The 24,994-nt window shown below is 40.8% G+C and overlaps 1 long non-coding RNA gene and 1 pseudogene across 1 annotated transcript; both read right to left on the minus strand.

Annotated features, from left to right (window-relative positions):
• Positions 1–3,722: 3,722 nt before the first annotated feature.
• On the minus strand, positions 3,723–15,497 carry LOC145539937 (uncharacterized). The gene is made up of 4 exons (XR_014078079.1): positions 14,375–15,497; positions 13,583–13,715; positions 4,888–4,972; positions 3,723–4,024 (listed from the first exon to the last, which is right to left on the minus strand). It is a non-coding gene; the product is annotated as an uncharacterized LOC145539937 (long non-coding RNA).
• LOC145539936 (CBY1-interacting BAR domain-containing protein 1 pseudogene) lies at positions 11,779–12,718 on the minus strand (annotated as a pseudogene).
• Positions 15,498–24,994: the final 9,497 nt, after the last annotated feature.

Consider the following 24,994-nt stretch of genomic DNA (forward strand, 5'->3'; position numbering starts at 1 on the left):
AGAATGGGAGAAAATAATAGCAAATGAAGCAACAGACAAACAATTAATCTCAAAAATATACAAGCAACTTCTGCAGCTGTATTCCCGAAAAATAAACGACCCGATCAAAAAATGGGCCAAAGAACTAAACAGACATTTCTCCAAAGAAGACATACAGATGGCTAACAAACACATGAAAAGATGCTCAACATCACTCATTATTAGAGAAATGCAAATCAAAACCACAATGAGGTATCATTTCACACCAGTCAGAATGGCTGCTATCCAAAAGTCTACAAGCAATAAATGCTGGAGAGGGTGTGGAGAAAAGGGAACCCTCTTACACTGTTGGTGGGAATGCAAACTAGTACAGCCACTATGGAGAACAGTGTGGAGATTCCTTAAAAAACTGGGAATAGAACTGCCATATGACCCAGCAATCCCACTGCTGGGCATATACACCGAGGAAACCAGAATTGAAAGAGACGCGTGTACCCCAATGTTCATCGCAGCACTGTTTACAATAGCCGGGACATGGAAGCAACCTAGATGTCCATCAGCAGACGAATGGATAAGGAAGCTGTGGTACATATACACAATGGAATATTACTCAGCCATTAAAAAAAATACATTTGAATCGGTTCTACTGAGATGGATGAAACTGGAGCCCATTATACAGAGTGAAGTAAGCCAGAAAGAAAAACAACAATACAGTATACTAATGCATATATATGGAATTTGAAAGATGGTAACGATAACCCTATATGCGAGACAGAATAAGAGACACAGATGCATGGAACAATTATATGGACTCTGAGGGAGAAGGTGAGGGTGGGACGTTCTGGGAGAATGGCATTGAGACATGTGTATTGTCATATGTGAAACAGAGCACCATTCCATGTTCGATGCATGTGACAAGGGCTCAGGGCCGGGGCAATGGGATGATCCAGAAGGATGGGATGGGGAGGGAGGTGGGTGGGGGGTCCGGGAAGGGGAACACATGTAAACCCATGGCTGATTCATGTCAATGTATGGCAAAAACTATTACAATATTGTAAAGTAATTAGCCCCCAACTAAAATAAATAAATTTATAAAAAAAAAAAAAAAAGAAAGTAATAAAGCATGAGTTAGTGTGGCATCTGAAAATTATTCACCAATTGCAGGAAGAGCAGCTTCAAGCAGTGGCCCTGGAGCACTAAGTAGGTAGCCAGCCCAGCAGGTGATGCAGAGCTCGGATCTCACTGGGTGATTTGATCAGAGCCTGGTCAGTGGCCATAAAGGGCGTACCATCAGGGACATCCTCCAGAAAACCCTGGGAAGGTGGGGTGGGAGAGAGTTGGGGGAGGAAAGAGAAGTGAGAGGTTAAGCTCTGGGGTAGCCAGCACCATGTGATGCCCAGAGTGCATGGGCAGCCTCATGGCCACCAGGTCAAGGGTTAGACAGACATGTGGCCCACCAGCAATCAAAAAGCTCTCCGAGACTAAGATGTCAGCCTCTTGCACCATTCAGCATCCTACTAGAGCTGCACAAGGCACAGATATGAGGCATTCAAGTTTGGTTTCCTGTGCCCATTCTCCAGGGAAGCACCATCCAGAGCCTTGGAGCTCCATAGAAAAGGAAGACAGCGCACAGAACCCATGGAATCAAAGGACTGCTTCCTCATCACTTAAACATTGACCACTTCCTCTCCTCTGCTACTGCTGTTCCCCACAGAGCCCATCACCCCAGGCATACTCACTACTACCTGCACACCACCTGCCAGGCATTGCTTCCTCCAGGAAGCCTTCCCAGGTGCACCGTCCTCCCTGCTCCAAGCACACAGCCTCCTACCCAGCTCTTTGTACTCTGCCTGTTTTCAAGTTGATTTCTCTACCCTGACTCAGCTCCTGAGGGCAGGACTTCACCATATTCATTTATGTTTAGCCCAGAAGCCCAAGTTCTCTACACTCTTAAGTCACATGGCTGTAACTCAGGCCCCACTGAGTATGCATGGAGGAAGGCAGGACCCCCAGATGCTCAACATCTCCTACCAACTCTGTCTACTTCCTGCTCCAGCTGCTGCTCTGAGTGAGTTGGTACCAGTGGACCCCCTGCCTCTTTTTTCCCTCTGACCCATCCCCAGCCTTTGCTTCTGCACAGCCCAGCTAACAATAAGTCAGGGTGTCTCAGGAAACACTATTAAAGGCCAAGGGTAACATTGGGTTAATAAAAAACCTAGGAACAGAAAGCTGCAGAAAACTAGCCTCTCAAGATCAGATACCAATGCTCCTGAAGTCCTCCACCTGGCTCTGTCTCTGGGAGTTTTCCTCCAATCATCAATATTCTTAATTGTGGCTGGCAGCCATGCTTCCTGTGATACACTCTAGCCCATACAAGAGTCTCCCTGTTAAAGCCTCCCTCTGCTGGTGCTCTGGACATTGTGATCTTTTTCTGTCACCATGCCACCCACCCGCTTGGATGACAGGCTCTCTGTAGAGTGTGCTCAGTGGTCTGCACCCCTCTCAGTCACCCCCTGCCATACCTTAGCAGAAGTAAGACAACTTAATGGATATTCCAAATACAAATTCTAGTACCACCCTTAGAATATAGGACCTGTGATTTAAAAAAACTACCCTTCACATATGCTTTTTTTTTTTTCTTCACTTATGATTAAATTCAAAGCATTTAACAACGGTGTCTGGGACATGTGAAATGTGCAGTGATGTTGCTGGACTTAATTAATGAACCTAATATCCTTTGCTATTCAATCTTGATGAGAGATAAAACAGTATCTGTAATTTGTTTAATGAAATAATTGAGATGGTGGCTGCATGAGATGATGGGAAACTTTTTCATTTCTGTCTTCTAACTTTGGAGTTGATCAAGGCTAGTCAATTGATCATTTTCCAGTTCACGTCCTCAGAATTAATAAACCTACGTGATCCAATTCAAAGAGCCCAAGCAGAGAGTGGGACTCAGGGACAGGACAGACAAAGGGTTGGAATGCCTTGTGTCAATTATGGGAGGCCAGGCCTGGCCACAGTTACAGGGTGGGCTGGATGATTTTAGCCCAAGAGCTAGAAATCAGGGAGCAGAGCCAAACTAGAATAAGAAAATCAAGTAAACTTGAGTCAAAGTTGAGGTGCTAAGCCAGCAAGGTAGCCTCAGCTCTGAGGTCACAGGTTAGTCACTGGCGCCCAGAACAAAGGGACTGAGCACTGGGCTGGCAACAGAATCTGGCCACAGCCCTAGAGCTGCTAGGCAGAAACCAACGATGTTCTCCGTGGAGCAGCTCCGACCTGGTGGTTCAGCAAGTAAGTATCAGCCAGAAGTGAGAGTTTGGAGTTGGCTTGAAAACCCAGGCAGGCTGCCAAAGGACCAGAACAAAACCCAAGTGTCCTTTGACAAGAGAGTGTGTGGATAAAGTGTGGCTTGCACAAGGCAGCAACCAAATGACCAAACTACAGCTGTGAAAACATGGCAGAGCCTGCAAATGTACTACTGAGAGAAAGAATGAGGACCCCAAAGAATACAGGCATGTAATTCCATTCACTGAAACCCAGGCAAAATAGAACCACATTTTTAAGGTTTTAAACAAAAACTATTTTTTAAAAAAGTACGGAAGTTATTAGGCTAAATAAGATAGTATATTTCCTCTGGAAAGGAGGGACACGTGGGACTGAGGGTGGTAATATTCTGTTTCTTCCCCTAGTCAGTGGCTACAAGTGTTTGCTTTTTATTTATTAATTAAATTGTCCACATACATCTTGTGCACTTTTATTTTTCTATGTTCTATTTCATAATTTAAAAAAAAAGTTGTTTTTTTTTTTTTAAAGAAATCATACAAGTTAAAATTCCGCAAGCAGTCCTTTTAAGGAAGAATTCCAAACATTGCTTTGTTCACCAGCCATAAAAAGCAATTTCAGCAAGCTCCCCACAGGCAAAACCTGCAGGATTCTTGGCCCAAGTATTCAATCAACACATACTTAGCAGGAACTTACTGTGTGTGGGCATAGTGCTGGCTGCCAGGGACTCAGGAGGCAGGCACCTTGCTCCCTCTGCTTCCTAGGAAGCAAGAACATCTCTGATACAGGATGCTCCCCATCCCCCACCCCCAGAACTTCTGGAAGCTCAGAGCTGAAGTTTGTTGTTATCTTTGGTAGCTTTCCCTGTTGTAGATTTGGGGATAATTTAATCCATTAGTTTTGCAAAAGTTGCCTCGTGTGACTGAAACCTTCTCAAATCCTTTTGGGTAGTAGTCAGAGCAAATTAATAAATAGCAGGGAGCCCGTTGCTCTCCTCTTGGCCCTGCCCTCCCAACTGTGCCCCCCTCCCACTCCTTGTGCTGTCTGCCCCTCTCCAAACACCAGGCAAATTAATCCTGGGTGGAGAGGCTGAGCTCCCATTACCTTAGCCCCTCCAAACAGAAACACACTTTCATTTCCCATTTTGAAACACCCTTAATTAGCTCTCAGAACACACTTCCCTTTGCTAGCAAATATCCTGGGATGAAGCATAGCTCAGCTGGCGGGAAAAGCCAGGTAACTTTGCTGCAGGATGAAATCTTATTTAAGATGTTGCTTCAAACGAATGTGAGGTTGCCTGGGGTTGACCCAGAATTCGTTCCAGATTTGCAGATACCTTTCTGGGTAGCTCAGATAGCAAAGGATCTGCCTACAGTGCAAGAGACCCGGGTTCAATGCCTGGATCAGAAAAATCTCCTGGAGAAGGAAATGGCAATCCACTCCAATATTCTTGCCTGGAGAATTCCATGGACAGAGGAGCCTGGCGGACTACAGTTCATAGGGTCTCAAAGAGTCGGAAACAACTGAGCGAATAACACTTTCAGTGGAGTGGCTGGAGATGTGAGGGGTGCAGCCGTAGAAATCAGGCTTGCTTTCTTTTTCTTCTTGAGGTAATAAACCTACCTAGGCATCTTTGAAATATGACCATGCCAAAGATCCTGTTCCCTTCATGACTCTGCCAACTTCTGGGCCATTTGCAAGACATTATCTGGAAACAGAAAAATGTTCAGGGAGCTGAGGGAAAAGTGGATTAATTATGTTTAGAGTCATTTTCAGGGAGACTGAAATAAGTTTGGATTGTTCTGGGGAAATGGGCTGAGAGATTTGTGCCGTATGGCTAGACTTTGTCAAGTTGGAAGAAATGCATTCAGAACAACACTGTGAAATCTTGAAAATGTGTGGCAATTTCAATGAAAACACAAACCTTCTATTGGTCCTAGTACACATGTGCATGGCTGCACCCCCCCCACACACACGAGTTCACATTGTGTAAACACACAAAAACATATATGAGCACATATGTACACACACATACTTCAGTTCAGTTCAGTCGCTCAGTCGTGTCCGACTCTTTGTGACCCCATGAATCGCAGCACGCCTAGCAGGCCTCCCTGTCCATCACCAACTCCCAGAGTTTACCTAAACACATGTCCATCGAGTCAGTGATGCCATCCAACCGTCTCATCCTCTGTCATCCCCTTCTCCTCCTGCCCCCAATCCTTCCCAGCATTTGGGTCTTTTCCAATAAGTCAACTCTTTGCATGAGGTGGCCAAAGTATTGGAGTTTCAGCTTCAACATCAGTCCTTCCAATGAACACCCAGGACTGATCTCCTTTAGGATGGACTGGTTGGATCTCCTTGCAGTCTAAGGGACTCTCAAGAGTCTTCTCCAACACCACAGTTCAAAAGCATCAATTCTGCGGCACTCAGCTTTCTTCACCATCCAACTCTCACATCCATACATGACCACTGGAAAAACCATAGCCTTAACTAAATGGACTTTTGTTGGCAAAGTAATGTCTCTGCTTTTAAATATGCTATCTAGGTTGGTCATAACCTTCCTTCCAAGGAATAAGCGTCTTTTAATTTCATGGCTGCAATCACCATCAGCAGTGATTTTGGAGCCCAAAAGAATAAAGTCTGACACTGTTTCCACTGTTTCCCCATCTATTTCCCATGAAGTGATGGGATAAGATGCCATGATCTCAGTACACAAATGCACATGTGCACATATACACTCAAACACACAACCATTACTCAAATGGATATGAACACAAAGGTCAGAGAGGGAAGGAGGAAAAGGGAAATGTATATAGGAAAGAATCTTTCAAGAAAACAGTGTCTTCAGTTCAAAAACCCAGAGAGCGGTGGATCTGAAGTTTGTTTGTCATATATACTGTTCCATTGATCTATATGTCTGTTTTTGTGCCAATACCATACTGTTTTGATGACTGTAACTTGATCCTACTCCTGGGAATATAGCCAGAGAAAACTAATTTGAAAAGATGCATACACCCTTATGTTCATAGTAGCACTATTTACAGTAGCCAGACATGGAAGCAACCTAAATGTCCATCGACAGAGGAATGGGTAAAGAAGACCTGGTACATATATACAATGAAATATTACTCAGTTATTTAAAAAACTTAAATAATGCTATTTGCAGCAACATGGGCAGACCTAGAGTTTATCATACTAAGTGCAATCATTGAGAGTGGAAAAGACAAATATCATATGATATCACTTTTACGTGGAATCTAAAAATGTGATACAAGTGAATTTATTTACGAATCAGAAATAGACTCATATAGAAAACAAACTTATGGCTCCCAAAGGGGGCGAGGGGGAGGGATAAATTAGGAACTTAGGAGTAAAATACACCCACTACTACACATGGATTTCCCAGGTGGCGTTAATGGTAAAGAACCCGCCTGCCAACACAGGAGACATAGGAGATGCAGGTTGGATCCCTGGGTTGGGAAGATTCCCTGGAGGCAGACATGGCAACCCAATCCAGTGTTCCTGCTTGGAGAATGCCATGGATGAAGGAGCCTGGTGGGCTGCAGTCCATAGTGTCGTGAAGAGTCAGACATGACTGAAGTGACTTAGCATGCACCCATGCACTACTACACATAAAATACATAGCCAACAGGAATCTACTGTATAACACAGGGAGCTATAGTCACTATCTTGTAATAACCTATAATGGAAAAGAATCTAAAAAAGAATATATATATGTATATATATATACATATATATATATAAATATATATATCTGAATCACTTTGACATACACTTGAAGTTAACACCCCATTGTAAATCAACTATATTTTGATAAAATTTTTTAAAGTATAAAAATAAGAATAAAATAGTAAAAATAAAATGTATGTATCCTCTATAAGATAAAGAATGCACTGCAGACAATGATAAATTACATCCGATCTTGGAAGAGGTCAGGGTAAGTGTGGACTGTGATGCTTCAGCCTCCCAGGTCAATGGCAAATGCACCTGTGACTAGAATTCTTCAGCTCCACTCACCGTGAGTAAGTTCCTCTGCAGACTGGTTTTCCCACCACTTCTCCCTGGGCCACTCCAGGTCCCAGAGCCTGATCAAGGGATGCCAAGGGCTCTACTCCTCTTTGTTGTGGCTAGTATGCCTAAGTTCGGAAGGGTAGTTTGCCCCCACTCCATGTTCCCTCTCTTTCAAATCTTCTCTCTCTGGATTCTTTACTCTCCTTCTGCCTGCTAGAGTGTCTCAAAACTATGGAACTGAGACTCAATAGATACCCTATAGAAAATAAAACACTGATTTTTATGAAAAACTTCCAGATTGAAAGCTGTGGATTTTTAAAGCAGACCAGTCCTTGAAAGTAGGTCTTCAGATGCCAAGCATTTGGGGCAAAGTCTTTTCCTAAATTTCTCACTTTCCACATGTGGAATGCCCTCTGCACTGCTGAGATGATCTGGTGATCACTATTATGTGTGAGGAAGAACATCTGAAGAAGAGCATGAAAAAGCATATCCAGGATCACAGAACTATTTCCTAAAGCATGTTACCTGATACGCCGCCTCCATAGAAACCTGTGACTGCAGGCTGAAAATTTGTTTGGGAAATGCTAGAAAAAAACAGATTATGTTCTGGGGGATTTCTCTGAATCCCTAATATGCTAAGGTAGGTTGTGAATCTCCAATGGGGGGCTGGAAGATGCATTAGTCCCAAATTTATCAGACTTTGAGGGTGTTTCTTCTTCAAGAAGAAGAGTTTGAGATGAACCCATATGGGAATGCAAGTGAAGGCAACATTGCAGCAGTTGGATTTGGTAGGGTTCAGGACTTGATTTTGCTGATTATTCTTAATGAGGGAGGCAGGGAGGTAGGCAGAATGTTAGGATGGTGTGCTGCTACTGCTTCTAAGTTGCTTCAGTCGTGGCCGACCCTGTGCGACCCCATAGATGGAAGCCCACCTGGCTCCCTCATCCCTGGGATTCTCCAGGCAAGAACACTGGAGTGGGTTGCCATTTCCTTCTCCAATGCATGAAAGTGAAAAGTGAAAGTGAAGTTGCTCCATCGTGTCCGACTCTCAGTGACCCCATGGACTGCAGCCTACCAGGCTCCTCCGTCCATGGGATTTTCCAGGCAAGAGTACTGGGGTGGGGTGCCATTGCCTTCTCCATAGGATGGTGTCAGTTCAGTTCAGTTCAGTCGCTCAGTCGTGTCCGACTCTCTGCGGCCCCATGAATTGCAGCACGCCAGGCCTCTCTGTCCATCACCAACTCCCGGAGTTTACCCAAACCCATGTTCATCGAGTCGGTGATGCCATCCAATCATCTCATCCTCTGTTGTCCCCTTCTCCTCCCGCCCCCAATCCTACCCAGCATTAGGGTCTTTTCCAATGAGTCAACCCTTCGCATGAGGTGGCCAAAGTATTGGAGCTTCAGCTTCAACATCAGACCTTCCAATGAACACCCAGGATTGATCTCTTTTAGGATGGATTGATTGGATCTCCTTGCAGTCCAAGAAACTCTCAAGAGTCTTCTCCAACACCACAGTTCAAAAGCACCAATTCTGCGGCACTCAGCTTTCTTCACCGTCCAACTCTCACATCCATACATGACCACTGGAAAAACCATAGCCTTGACTAGACGGACTTTTGTTGGCAAAGTAATGTCTCTGCTTTTAAATATGCTATCTAGGTTGGCCATAACCTTCCTTCCAAGGAGTAAGCGTCTTTTAATTTCATGGCTGCAGTCACCATCAGCAGTGATTCTGGAGCCCAAAAAAGTAAAGTCTGACACTGTTTCCACTGTTTCCCCATCTATTTCCCATGGAGTGATGGGACCAGATGCCATGATCTTAGTTTTCTGAACGTTGAGCTTTAAGCCAACTTTTTCACTCTCCTCCTTCACCTTCATCAAGAGGCTCTTTAGTTCTTCTTCACTTTCTGCCATAAGGGTGGTGTCATCCGCATATCTGAGGTTATTGATATTTCTCCCGGCAATCTTGATTCCAGCTTGTGTTTCTTCCAGCCCAGCGTTTCTCATGATGTACTCTGCATATAAGTTAAATAAGCAGGGTGACAATATACAGCCTTGACGTACTCCTTTTCCTATTTGGAACCAGTCTGTTGTTCCATGTCCAGTTCTAACTGTTGCTTCCTGACCTGCATACAGGTTTCTCAAGAGACAGGTCAGATGGTCTGGTATTCCCATCTCTTTCAGAATTTTCCACAGTTTATTGTGATCCACACAGTCAAAGGCTTTGGCATAGTCAATAAAGCAGAAATAGATGTTTTTCTGGAATTCTCTTGCTTTTTCGATGATCCAGCGGATATTGGCAATTTGATCTCTGGTTCCTCTGCCTTTTCTAAAACCAGCTTGAACATCTGGAAGTTAGGATGGTGTGGATCCTTCTAATTATTGCTTCTTATAAATTCTGCTGTAATAAGCCACGAAGAGACTGGTAGGGAATGTTTTCCATTGGTTCCAGCTACCCAGCCTCTGAACACCCTGGACTTGGAGGAGCACTCACTTAATGAGTCTTGGAGAGAAGCAGAGCCCACCTCCTCCTCATGAAACTGAAAATGTGAACTTAAGGGAGGAAGCAGAAGCTTGGTTTGTCACAAAAAAAACACATATAAGATTATTCACAACAGCAGGATGGCGACAAACTGGAAATCAGCTAACTGTACACCAGCAGAATAGATAAATGAACTGTGGTATAGTCATACAGTGGAGTATGAGAAAATGAGGAAAAAGATTTAATAATGACTGTGTAACAACATGGATGAATCTCACAGTCCTAATGTTGAATGAAAAAAGGTTGACACAAGTACATCTTGTGATTCCACTTATTTGAAGCTCAGGCAAAACTAAACTCTGGTGTGAGATTTCAACATGCTAGTTGTACTGGGGGGAGTATTAACAGGGCAAGGACATGAAGGAACTTTTTCAGGTTCTGTAAATGAACAAAAATGTTATCAAGCTATACATTTATATGTTGTCATTCAGTCACTAAGTCGTGTCCAACTCCTTGAGACCTCATGACTGCAATAGGCCAGGCTCCTCTGTCCTCTAGTATTTCCTAGAGTCTACTCAAATTTTTGTCCATTGAGTCCATGATGCTATCTAACCATCTTGTCCTCTGCCCCCCTTCTCTTTTTGCCTTCAATCTTCCCCAGCATCAGGGTCTTTTCCAATGAGTCGGCTCTTTTGCCTCAGGTGGCCAAAGGATTGTAGCTTCAGTTTCAGCATTAGTCCATCCAGTGAATATTCAGGGTTGATATCCTTTAGGATTGACTGATTTGATACGCTTGTAGTCCAAGGAACTCTCAAGGTCTTCTCCAGCATCACACTTTGAAAGCATCAATTCTTCGGTACTCAGCCTCCTATATGGTCCAAATCTCACATCCATACATGACTACTGGAAAAACCATAGCTTTGACTAGATGGACCTTTGTTGGCAAAGTAATGTCTCTGCTTTTTTAATTCACTGTCTAGGTTTGTCATAGGTTTTCTTCCAAGGAGCAATTGTCTTTTTAATTTCACGGCTGCAGTCACCATCTGCAGTGATTTTAGAGCCCAAGAAAATAAAATCTGTCACTGCTTCTACTTTCCCCCTTCTATTTGCCATGAAGTGATGGGACTAGATGTCATGAACTTATTTTTTTGAATGTTGAGTTTTAAGCCAGCTTTCTCACTCTTCTCTTTTACATGCATCAAGAGGCTCTTTAGTTCCTCTTTACTTTCTGCCAGCTTGTAATTCACCCTGCCCAGCATTTCACATGATGTACTCAGCATAAAGTTGAATAAGCAGGGTGATAATATACAGCCTTGTATTCCTTTCCCAATTTTGAACCAGTCCATCGTTCCATGTCTTATTCTGACTATTGGTTCTTGATCTGCATACAGGTTTCTCAGGAGACAGGGAAGGTAGTCTAGTACTTCTGTCTTTTGAAGAATTTTTCCACACTTTGTTGTGACCCATACAGTCAAAGGCTTTAGCATAGTCAATGAAGCAGACGTAGATGTTTTTCTGGAACTCCCTTGCTTTCTCCATGATCCAACGAATGCTGGCAGTTTGATCCCTGGTTCCTCTGCCTTTTCTAAATTCAGCTTGTAGAGCTGGAAGTTCTTGGTTCATGTACTGCTGAAGTCTAGCTTGAAGGATTTTGAGTGTAACCTTGTTAGTATGTGAAATGAGCGCAATTGTAAAATAGTTTGAACAACCTTTGCATTGCTCTTCTTTGGGATTGGAATGAAAATTGACCTTTTCCAGCCCTGTGGCCACTGCTGAGTTTTCCAAATTTGCTGAAATATCGAATGCAGCACTTAAACAGCATCACCTTTTAGGGTTTGAAGTAGCTCAGCTGGAATTCCATCACCTCCACTAGCTTTGTTCGTAGTGATCCTTCTTTTTTTTTTTTCTTCCATTTTTGGTTGGCATAAATTTCCTTTAATAATTTCTACATTTCCAATAGGATTTAATTTTGAGGTTTAACATATCAAGCCAGTATTATGTTTTGCAATTTTAGTAATTCTGGATTCCACGTCATTTAAGATGAAAATGGAAATGCAAAGTTTACTTAAGAAATTTAATTTTCTTCTTCTGTAACATCTAAGTCTTCATCCTCTTCATCATCATCTTCTGTTTGCTGATCCTTTCTTAGTTGACAAGTCAATACCTGTCCTGTTCCAGATACACACTTAGCTGACAATGATCTTTGAAGAGGTGACTTCAAATTTGCTCTTACAATATCTAAACGGGATGAATGATCTTGCGGATACAGAGAAAGTCAGAAAACATCTAAATCTTCTTCTTCATCAATCTTTTGTATATTTTGGTAGGCAGCAGTGTAGACCTCTAACGCTTTGCCGTGAAATAACATTTCAATAGTGATAAATTCTGAAAATATAGTCTTTATATCCTTTATTTTCTGCTTTTCAAAATTGTCAATGGTTTCCTCCAGATGACGAGTGTTCGGGTAGCATCCATTGTAGCTCTTTGTAATTCAGTTTCTGCCTGTGAAATAACATGTCGATCAGATGGGTTTCTCTGACGTGTTCTTTCTAACTTAGTTAACTGTTTAGCTTCTCGATTCCTTGCTGTTAATGTTGCTTTGAGATCATCTCGCTTCATTTCAACAATGGTTCCACAGGCTTTCAAAGGTTCAACTACTTTGCCTTCAGGTTTTTCAATCTCGGCTTGTTGATAATCCTGAGGTTTGGCAAATTCGTCCGCAGTTTTTCAGGCCCTGCTTTAAGTGCAGGGTCTCCGTAGAGGCATACACGTTGATTTCGTTCACCAGGAGGTCTGCTTTGTCTCGCAGTAGGACGGTTTTCCGCACGTAAGCAGCAAAGATCTGGCACAGCTCTCCGAAATGTTTCTCCACATTGGTGACAGCATCTTGCAGTTGTCTGGTCTGAGCATCCCGGTTTTCCAAGCTGCACCTCAACATGCTGCCTTGCTCACGGCTGGAGACCCCGGGCTGAGGCCCAACGACAGGGTCTCGGCGCTCGCCCCGCGCGCCTCCCCATAGTGATCCTTCTTAAGGCCCACTTGATTTCACACTCCAGGATGCTTGCCTGTAGGTAAGTGACCATACCATTGTGGTTACTCGGGTCATTAAGACCTTCCTTATATAGTTCTTCTGTGTATTGCCACCTCTTCTTAATCTCTTCTACTTCTGTTAGGCCCTTACTGTTTCTGTCCTTTATCGTGCCCACCCTTACATGAAATGTTCTCTTGGTAAATCTCCAGTTTTTTAGAGCTCTCTGGCTTTTCCCATTCTATTGTTTTCTTCTATTTCTTTTCATTGTTCATTTAAGAAGGCCTTCTTATCTCTCCTTGAAATCTCTGGAGCCCTGCATTCAGTTCACCATATCTTTCCCTTTCTCCCTTGCCTTTCACTTCTCTTCTTTCCTCAGCTATTTGTAAAGTCTCCTCAGACAACCACTTTGCCTTTTTGCATTTCTTTTTGTTGAAGATGGTTTTGGTCATTGCCTTCCCTGGTGGCGTCTGCCTATAATGCGGGTAGACCAGGGTTCAATTCCTGGATCAGGAAAATCCCCTGGAGAAGGAAATGGCAACCTACTCCAGTATTCTTGCTTGGAAAATTCCGTGGATGGAAGAGGAGCCTGGCAGGCTACAGTCCATGGGGTCGCAAAGAGTTGGACACGACTGAGCTACTTCACTTTCTTTCTTTCTGTACAATGTTACAAACCTCCATCCATAGTTCTTTAGGCAGTCTATCAAATCTAATCGCTTGAATCTATTTGTCACCTCTACTATATAATCACAAGAGATCTGATTTAGGTCATACCTGAACGGTCTAGTGGTTTTCCCCACTTTCTTCAATGTTTCTTCTTAATCTTGCAATAAGGAGCTGATGATCTGAGCCACAGTCAACTCCAGGTCTTGTTTTTGATGACTGTATAGAGCTTCTCTATCTTTGGCTGCAAAGAACATAATCAATATGATTTCAGTATTGACCATCTGGGGATGTCCATGTGTAAAGTCATCTCTTGGGTTATTGGAAGAGGGTATTTGCTATGACCAGGGTGTTCTCTTTACAAAACTCTGTTAGCTTTTGTCCCCCTTCATTTTGTACTCCAAGGCCAAATTTGCCTGTTAACTCCAGGTATCTCTTGACTTCCTACTTTTGCATTCCAGTCCCCTATGATGAAATGGACATCTTTTTAAAAAAAATTTATTTATTTTTTAATTGAAGGATAATTGCTTCACAGAATTTTGTTGTTTTCTGTCAAACCTCAACATGAATCAGACATAGGTATATGTAATATCCCCTCCTTTTTGAACCTCCCTCCTATCTCCCTCCCTATCCCACCCCTCTAGTTTGATACAGAGCCCCTGTTTGAGTTTCCTGAGACATATAGCAAATTCCTGCTGGCTATCTATTTTACATATGGTAATGTAAGTTGCCGTGTTACTCTGTCCATACATCCTACCTTCTACTCCCCTCTCCCCATGTCCATAAGTCTGTTCTCTACATCTGTTTCTCTATTGCTGCCCTGCAAATAAATTCTTTGGTACCATCTTTCTAAATTCCATATATATGCATTAGTATATATTTATCTTTCTCTTTCTGACTTACTTCACTCTGTATAATAGGCTCTAGGTTCATCCAACTCATTAGAACTGATTCACATGCATTCCTTTCTATGGCTGAGTAATATTCCATTGAGTATAGGTACCAAAACTTCTTTATCCATTCATCTGTCAATGGACATCTAGGTTGCTTCCATGTTCTAGCTATTGCAAATAGTGCTGTAATGAATGGGATACATGTGTCTCTTTCAATTTTGGTTTCCTCAGGGTATATGCCTAGGAGTGGTATTGCTGGGTCATGTGATGGTTTTATTCCTAGTTTTTTAAGGAATCTCCATACCATCTTCCATAGTGGCTGTATCAACTTACATTCCCGCCAACAGTGCAATAGGATTCCCTTTTCTTCACACCCTCTCCAGCATTTAGTTTGTAGACTTTTTGATGATGGCCATTCTGTGTGTGAGGTGATATCTCACTGTGGTTTTGATTTGCATTTCTCTAATAATGAGCAATGTTGAGCATCTTTTCATGTGTTTGTTAGCCATTTGTATCAAGGACATCTTTTTTGGTGTTAGTTCTAGATGGTGTTATAGATATTCACATAGCAAGTCAACTTCAGCTTCTTCACCATCAGTATCTGGAGCCTAGACTTGGATTAATTGTGATGTTGAATGGTTTGCCTTGGAAGCCAACTGAGATCATTCTGTCATTTTTTAGAATGCACCCAAGTATTTCATTTCTGACTCATTTATTGACTAGGAGGGCTACTCCATTTCTTCTAAGGGATTCTTGCTCACAGTAGTAGATATAATGGTCATCTGAATTGAATTGACCTATTCCCACCCATTTTTGTTCACTGATTCCTAAGATGTCGATGCTCACTCTTGCCATCTCCTGCTTGACCATGCCCAATTTACCGTGATTCATGGACCTAACATTCCAGGTTCCTATGCAATATTGTTCTTTACAGCACTAGACTTTGCTTTCACCACCAGACACATCCGCAACTGAGAGTTGTTTCTGCTTTGGTCCAGTCATTTCATTCTTTCCAGAGCTATTAGTAATTGCCCTCTGCTCTTCCCCAGTAGCATATTGGACGCTTTCTGACCCAGAGGGCTCTCCTCTGGTCCCATTTATTTTTGCCTTTTCACACTGTCCATGGTAACCTCCAGGCAAGAATACTGGGTTGCCATTTCCTCCTCCAGTGGACCATGTTTTGTCACAATCCTTCATTATGACCCATCCATCTTGGGTGGCCCTGACGGCATGGCTTATAACTTCAATGAGTTGTGCAAGCACCTTTTCCAAGACAAGGGCTGTGATCCATGAAAGGATTATACATTTAATATCTATGCAATTTACATGATATTAGTTAATTCCCCCCAAAGAGGTAAATAAATAGAAAGATGGTGGAAGAACAGTATCTACTAATGACACAATAACTAGGATTTAAATAATACATGCTAGGATTAATATATATAATTATTTGTATTGCTTACAATATGTGGTCAAAGTTTTGAGACTTTGCTAAGTCACTTCAGTCGTGTCCGACTCTGTGTGACCCCATAGACGGCAGCCCACCAGGCTCCCCCGTCCCTGGGATTCTCCAGGCAAGAATACTGGAGTGGGTTGCCATTTCCTTCTCCAGTGCATGAAAGGGAAATGTGAAAGTGAAGTTTCTCAGTCGTGTCTGATTCTTAGCAACCCCATGGACTGAAGCCCACCAGGCTCCTCCATCCATGGGATTTTCCAGGCAAGAGTACTGGGGTGGGGTGCCATTGCCTTCTCCTTTGAGACTTTAAAAACATCTTAATTGAGGTATAATAGACAAAATAAACTACCTATATTTAACTGATAAAATTTATTGTCTTGATCTATGTAAACACCTATGTAATCATGACAACCATCAAGAGGTTGAGCACATATGCCACCCTCAAGTTTTCTCATGCTTCTTGACAATCCACCTCCCATGCCCATCCTTCCTTACTCCTTCCCCACCCCTCCCCTGCCTCAGGCACCCACTGGTTTGCTTTTGGGCACTACACATTAGTTTGCATTTTCTTCGATTTTACATAATTTTACATAACTTGAGTCATGCCTAATTCCTCCTCACTGCTGAAGAGTATTCAGTGACATACTTTGTCTTCTCACCTGTTGGTGGACAGTTGGAATGTTTCCAGTTTGGGATGGTTATAAATAAATCTTCTGAGAACCTTTTTGTACACATATCTGTATGAATTCATGCATTTCTTTTGAGTGAATACGTAAGAGGAGAATGGCTGGATCAAATGATGAACTTTTTAAGAAACTGTAAAATTTATTTCAAAGATGGATGTTGGATTTCACATTTCCAACATTAAGGTATGAGAATCCGAGTTCCTGCTCATTTTTACCAACGCTTGTGCAATCGCTAACCATCCTAACGGGTGTTTAGTGGTTTCCCGTTGTGGTTCCAATTTGCATTTTCCTAATGACTAATGATGGGTGAATTTAACTCAGATGACCATTATATCTACTACTATGGGCAGGAACACTCCAGTACTCTTGCCTGGAAAATCCCATGGACGGAGGAGCCTGGTAGGCTACAGTCCATGGGGTCGCTAAGAGTCGGACACGACTGAGCAACTTCACTTTCACTTTTCCCTTTCATGCACTCGAGAAGGAAATGGCAATCCACTCCAGTATTCTTGCCTGGAGAATCCCAGGGAGGGCGGAGCCTGATGGGCTACCGTCTATGGGGTCGCACAGAGTCGGACACGACTGAAGCGACTTAGCAGCACCAGCAGCATGGGCAGGAATCCCTTAGAAGAAATGGAGTAGCCATCATGATCAACAAAAAAGTCTGAAATGCAGTACTTGGATGCAGTCTCAAAAACGACAGAATGATCTCTGTTCGTTTCCAAGGCAAACCATTCAATATCACAGTAATCCAAGTCTATGCCCTGACCAGTAATGCTGAAGAAGCTGAACTTGAATGGTTCTATGAAGACCTACAAGACCTATTAGAACTGACACCCAAAAAAGATGTCCTTTTCATTATAGGGGACTGGAATGCAAAAGTAGGAAGTCAGGAAATGCCTGGCGTAACAGGCAAATTTGGCCTTGGAGTACAGAATGAAGCAGGGGAAAGGCTAAAAGAGTTTGGCCAAGAAGATGCACTGGTCATAGCAAACACCCTCTTCCAACAACACAAGAGAAGACTCTACACATGGATATCACCAGATGGTCAACACTGAAATCAGATTGATTATATTCTTTGCAGCCAAAGATGGAGAAGCTCTGTACAGTCAGCAAAAACAAGACCAGGAGCAGACTGTGGCTCAGATCATGAACTGCTTATTGCCAAATTCAGACTTAAATTGAAGAAAGTAGGGAAAACCACTAAACCATTCAGGTATGATTTAGATCAAATCCCTTATGAGTATACAGTGGAAGTGACAAATAGATTTCAGGGACTAGACCTGATAGACAGAGTGCCTGATGAACTATGGACAGAGGTTCGTGACATTGTACAGGAGACAGGGATCAAGCCCATCCCCATGGAAAAGAAATGCAAAAAAGCAAAATGGCTGTCTGAGGGGGCCTTACAAGTAGCTGTGAAAAGAAGAGAAGCAAAAAGCAAAGGAGGAAAGGAAAGAGATTCCCATTTGAATGTAGAGTTCCAAAGAATAGCAAGACGAGATAAGAAAGCCTTCCTCAGCGATCAATGCAAAGAAAGAGAGGAAAACAACAGAATGGGAAAGACTAGAGATCTCTTCAAGAAAATTAGAGACACCAAGTGAACATTTTATGCAAAGATGGGCTCGATAAAGGACAGAAATGGTGGGGACCTAACAGAAGCAGAAGATATTAAGAAGAGGTTGCAAGAATACACAGAAGCACTGTACAAAAAATATCTTCACGACCCAGATAATCACGACGGTGTGATCACTCACCTAGAACCAGACATCCTGGAATGTGAAATCAAGTGGGCCTTAGAAAGCATCACTATGAACAAAGCTAGTGGAGGTGATGGAATTCCAGTTGAGCTATCTCAAATCCTGAAAGATGATGCTGTGAAAGTGCTGCACTCAATATGCCAGCAAATCTGGAAAACTCAGCAGTGGCCACAGGACTGGAAAAGGTCAGTTTTCATTCCAATCCCAAAGAAAGGTAATGCCAACGAATGCTCAAACTACGGCGCAATTGCACTCATCTCACATGCTAGTAAAGTAATGCTCAAAATTCTCCAAGCCAGGCTTCAGCAATAGGTGAACCGTGAACTTCCAGATGTTCAAGCTGGTTTTAGAAAAGGCAGAAGAACCAGAGATCAAATTGCCAATATCCGCTGGATCATCGAAAAAGCAAGAGAGTTCCAAAAAAATATCTAGTTCGGCCTTATTGACTATGCCAAAGCCTTTGACTGTGTGGATCACAATAAACTGTGGAAAATTCTGAAAGTGATGGGAATACCAGACCATCTGACCTGTCTCGTGAGAAACCTGTATGCAGGTCAGAAAGCAACAGCTAGAACTGTACATGGAACAACAGACTGGTTCCAAATAGGAAGAGGAGTACGTCAAGGCTGTATATTGTTACCCTGCTTATTTAACTTATATGCAGAGTACATCATGAGAACTGCTGGGCTGGAAGAAATGCAAGCTAGAATGAAGACTGCCAGGAGAAACATCAATAACCTCAGATATGCGGATGACACCACCCTTATGGCAGAAAGTGAAGAAGAACTCAAGAGCCTCTTGATGAAGGTGAAAGAGGAGAGTGAAAAAGTTGGCTTAATACTCAACATTCAGAAAACTAAGATCATGGCATCTGGTCCCATCACCTCATGGGAAATAGATGGGGAAACAGTGCAAACAGTGTCAGACTTTATATTTTTGGCCTCCAAAATCACTGCTGATGGTGATTGCAGCCATGAAATTAAAAGACACTTACTCCTTGGAAGGAAGGTTATGCCCAACCTAGATAGCATATTGAAAAGCAGAGACAGTACTCTGCCAACAAAGTTCCGTCTAGTCAAGGCTATGGTTTTTCCAGTGGTCATGTATGGATGTGAGAGTTGGATGGTGAAGAAAGCTGAGCGCCGCAGAATTGGTGCTTTTGAACTGTGGTGTTGGAGAAGACTCTTGAGAGTCCCTTGGACTGCAAGGAGATCCAATCAATCCATCCTAAAGGAGATCAATCCTGGGTGTTCATTGGAAGGACTGATGCTGAAGCTGAAACTCCAATACTTTAGCCACCTCATGTGAAGAGTTGACTCATTGGAAAATACCCTAGTGCTGGACAGGATTGGAGGCAGGAGGAGAAGGGGACGACCAAGGATGAAATGGTTAGATGGCATCACTGACTCGATGGACATGGGTTTGGGTAGACTCCGGGAGTTGGTGACGGACAGAGAGGCCTGGCGTGCTGCAATTTATGGGGTCACAAAGAGTCGGACATGACTGAGCGACTGAACTGAACTGATGTTAAAATCTTCTTCCTATTTTAAGTTTTATGTTATTTGCTTTATTATTATTTAGTTTTGAGAATTATTTTTAATAATATTTTATTGGTGTATAGTGGATTTACAAGGTTGTGTTATTTTTTGTTGTACAGCAGTGAATCAGCCGCACATATACATATATCTACTCTCTTCTAGACTCCATTCCCATATAGGTCATTACAGAGGACCAAGAGAATTCTTAATATATTGTGCATACTAGTTCTTTATCATGTATATTATTTGAAAATATTTTATTCCAGTCTATGATACCATTTGAAGAACAGAAGTTTTTGATTTTGATGAAGTCCAGTTCTTTAATTTTTTATGTGCTCTGTTTTTGGTGTTGCATCCAAAATATCTTTGCCTTACCCTAGATGTCAAAGGTTTCTCCTCTGTTGTCTTTTAGAATTTTTATAGTTATAGGCTTTGCATTTAGGTTTATGAAGTATTTTGCATTAATTTTTATATATAGTACAAAATATGGATTGAAGAATTTTTTTGCATATGTGTATCCATTGTTCTGACACTTTTTGTTGAAAAGAGAGTACTTTACTGAATTGCCATTGTATTTTGATCAAAAATCAGTTTACTACATGTGGTCTATTTCTGGATTCTCTATTCTAGTCCAGGCATCTATTTATCTATCTTCACACCATTACAGATCTGTTCTACTTTGTCAACACTGTTTAGGCTATTTAAGATTCAAGGTATTTCCATATGGATTTTCTTTTTTAGTTTGTTAGTATGGTGAATTATGTGGGTTGATTTTCCAATATTAAATTAATTTTACAGTCGAAATAATCATCGTGGTCAGAGGAATTATCCTTTCTAGGTGTTTTGGATTCAATTAACTAAAATTTTCTTGAGAAATTAGCATCTGTATTCATGAAAGATGTTTGTCGGTAGTTTTCTTTACCTGGTTTAAGTATAGGGCATGGTATCAAGACTGGCTTCAGGATGAATGGAGGAAATCCTTCCTTTTCAATTTATAGAATTGGTAGGTATTCTGGAAGCATTTGTAGCTATTTGGTGTTATTTCTTTCTAAAATGTTTGATAGAATTTATTGATGAACTATCTGGTCCTGGAGATTTTTGTTTTCTGTTCTCTGTTGTTTTTTGGGGGGGTGGTGGTGGAAAGGGGTTGTTTACAACTTTAATTTCTCTAATAAATATATGGCAACTCAAGTTATCTATTTCTTCTTCAGTGACATTTGACAGTTTGTATCTTTTAAGGAATTTGACCATCTCATCTAACTTGTTAAATTTATTGGCACAAGGTTGTTCATGATTGTACTAGGTTGAAATTCATGTCCACTGTAAACTTATTTGGAAATGGGATTCTTTGCAGATGGAATTAACTAAGAAGAGGTCACACTGGATTAGGGTGATCCTTAAATCTAATATGATTAAAGTTTTTGGAAGAAGAAGGATACATGGACACAAGGGAAATGCCACATGATGACACAGGCAAAGTCTGGGGTGACAACACGGCAAGGCAAAGACTGCCAAGAATCTCTGGCTACCATCAGCAGCTAAGAGAGTCCAGGAAGGATTCTACTCAGTCTCAGAGGGAAAATGGTCCTGCTGATACCTAGGTTTTGGACTTCTAGCTTCCAGAACCATGAAAGAATGCATTTCTGTTGTTTTCAGCTGTCCAGCTTATGATACTTTTTTATGGTAGCCCTAGGAAATGAATATAATAACAATTCCTTTGTTATCCTTTTAATATCTGTGAAATCTGTATGAATATCACCCCCTCTCATTCCTGATGTTAGTAATTTATATCTCCTCTTTCATTTTTCCTAAGCACTCTGTTTTGAGATATATCAATTTCATTTATCTTTGCAAGGAACCAACTTTCATTCCACTGGTTTTTCTCTATTGCTTGCCTGTTTTCTCTTCCACTGATTTGTACTTTAATATTTATTACTTCCTTTCTTCTACTACCATGTGTTTAGTTTGCTTTCCCCCCATAGAGTTTCTTAATGTAAAATCAGAGGTCATTGATTTGAGACCTTTCTTCTCTTCTAGTATTTTGGATTAGTGTAATAAAATTTTTTCTCAGTACTGTTTAGCAATATCCTACACATTTGGGCATTTTATGTTTTCATTTTAATTCAGTTCAAAATGCTTTCTAATTTTTCTTATGATTTTTTCTTTGACCCTTGGCTTATTTAGCAGTATGTTGCTTAGTTTCCAGATATTTGGAGATTTGCCAGTGATCTTTTGTTAATTCATTTATGTTTTAATTCCACTATCATCAGAAAATCCTTTTGTATGAAAATCCTTTAATATTAATTTAGATTTGTTTTATGGCCCATTTACTTGTCTTGATTCATGTTCTGTGTGCATTTGAAAAAAATGAATATTCTGCTGTTCTTGTATAGAGTGTTCTATAAATGTCAACTACCTCATTGGTTGCTAGTATTTTTAAAAATCCTCCATGTCCTTACTAATTTTCTCTCTTCTAGTTCTATCAGTTATCAAGAATAGGATGTTGAAATCTCTATCATTGTGTGTTTATCTGTTTCTCCTTGTAGTTCTATAAATCTTTGATTCATATATTTTAAAGCTCGTTCATTAGGTGCATACATATTTCGTATTGTAATTTCCTCTTGATGAACTGATTTCCTCTGTCGTTATGAAATAACCCCTTTACCCCAATTAATATTATTTCTCCTGAAATCTACTTTGTGTGATATAAATATAAGTAATTGCTTTCTTTCCATCAGTGTGAGAACCATTAATCTTTTTCCATCATTTTAACTTAATTGTTGTTAGTATTTGAAGTGACTTTCTTGTAGGCAGCATATAGTAGGTCATTCTGACAATCTCTACCTTTTAATGGGGGTATTAAGAACATTTGCATTGTATTTTAAAGACCTAGTATCAAAAATATCAATTATCTCATTAGTAATTTTTACATTGATTACATACTGAAATTAAGATATTTGGGGTATATTGAGTTAAATAAAATATACTATTAAAATTTTAAAAAGAACATTTGTTTTATATTTACTGTAATTATTTATATGGTTAGCTTTAAATCCATCATCTTGCTATTTGTTTTCTATTTGGCCCACTGATTCTTTCTTCCTCCTTTTCTCTTTTCTTGCCTTCTTTTGAATTAATTGAATAGTTTTATTATTCCTTTTTAGCTCTTTTTTTGGGTTTACTTAAAATTACTCTTCATTTTAATGGTGAATTTAGAGTTCAAAGTATATATTTATAGCTTATTACAGTTTCACTTCAAGTGATTTTATTCTATTTACCTGTAGTATCTTATAGCAAGCAGTATACTCCTGTATCTCTCCTCCCAGTCTTTATGCGATTGTTGTCATGTATTTCACCTTGTCATATGTTTTAAACCCCATGCTACATTGTCATTACTTTCGAACAATCGCTTACCTTTTAAGGACATTTAAATAATTTTAAAATCCTATGTCATCACTCATATTACCATTTCCACTGCTCTTCAAACTGTGCACATGTTTGTATTTCCATTTGGTATTATCACTTTAAGCCTGAATGACTCCTTTACTATTTTTTGTAATACAGATCTGCTGGTTATAAATTTTTTCGGCTTTTGTAGTTCTGAAAAAGTCTCTGTTTTGCTATTATTTTTGAAAGCTACTTTTTCCGGGTATAGAATTCTATTTTAATAACTTGACTGCTTCTAAGATTTTCTTTTTATTACTGTTTTTTGGCAATTGTAGTAATTTTTCTTATTTATCTTGCACTGAGATTTAGCTTATTGAGAAATACAATAAAGTTTGATTTGATGTTTTTAATATCTTTCTTACCTCTGCTTAACTCTTTAAGCATATGGAATAAAATTATAGTGACTCTTTTAAAGTCCTTATCTGCCCTTTCTAATATTTATGTCACTTCTGGCACAGTTTTGATTGCATGTAGATGACCTAATCCCATGTTTGCAATGGCATTCTAGGGCATGCATTGTGAGTCATTTTACAAATAGTTTTTCAGGGCTTCTGACATGCTGGCCCTGTTCTAAGTACTAGAGAAGCAGGCTTGAGCAAAGTTGACTCAAGTACCCTGTTCTCTTAGAGCTAGCATTCCTACAGGAGGAAAGAGACAGTACACAAAGCAAAAAGTAAATAAAAGAGCACATGAGGCAGTGGTGTCCCAAGGACAGAGTCAAACAGAGGAGAGGTGTAGAGTGTGTGTGTGTGTGTGTGTGTGTGTGTGTGTGGTGAAAGAGTTGGCCATTCAAATAGGGAGCTCAGGGAAAGCTTCACTAAGACGGTAATGTCTGCATAAAGACATGGAAGTTTAGCGAGTGGAACACAAAGGAAGGCAGTATAGTAGTGACAGCAATGGGTGCCATCAGTGAGACACTTTCTAAGGTCCAGGCCTGTGTAAAGGCTTTATGTGTACTATCTTCACATGAAAAAATGAGTAAGTTATTCTTTCTAAAATGTAAATATATTTATCATGCTTTTTAAATTATAAAGAAAGCCCACAAACTGGTTGTAAAACAGAAATAAAGCAATACAGAAGTATATGTAAACCTCTTTCCACCCTTCCCCCACTTTTACCAGAAGAAGTGGGTGAGCCCTCTTCTTCATTTATAAACATATATATGTATATATAGGGCTCATAGTATCATGTAACATAGTTTTATTCCCATTTCACACATATATCATAAGTAGCTTTCCATGCCAATGTACAGACTACATCTTTTTCAATGATGTATCTGACTGTACTATAGATACACCTTTGGATGCATATGTAACAATGTTTTGCTATTATTCAAAGTGCTACAGGGGGATCCTTATACACTTTTCTGATTGTGCCAGATATTTTCCATTTGCTCCTTAAGATCTACGGAAAAAAGTCGGGCTGAGAAAAGTTGAGCGACCTATTTAAAATTCTATTTACTTGCAGACAATAGAGTTCACTATAGGCTCTATCAATACATGTAATTGGATTGTCCATAGCAATAATTAACTTTGCCATATCACCAAAAGGTCAACTTAGTTAAACCACCAATATGTTTTTTTCCACTGAAACAGCAGTCAGATCTGGCCACATATATTGGCAGCCCTGGCCAGACTTTTCAAAATTGTCACCAGAATCCTGGAGCATGAGTCAGAGTTTGCATCTCAGTTTATGTAAGATCAGAAGTATTATGAGGTGGAAGCATGGGGTGGGAGTGTTCCT

Source organism: Giraffa tippelskirchi, chromosome 2 (assembly GCF_054371585.1).
Source record: "Giraffa tippelskirchi isolate mGirTip1 chromosome 2, T2T-mGirTip1v1.2.pri, whole genome shotgun sequence".
NCBI lineage: Eukaryota > Metazoa > Chordata > Mammalia > Artiodactyla > Giraffidae > Giraffa > Giraffa tippelskirchi.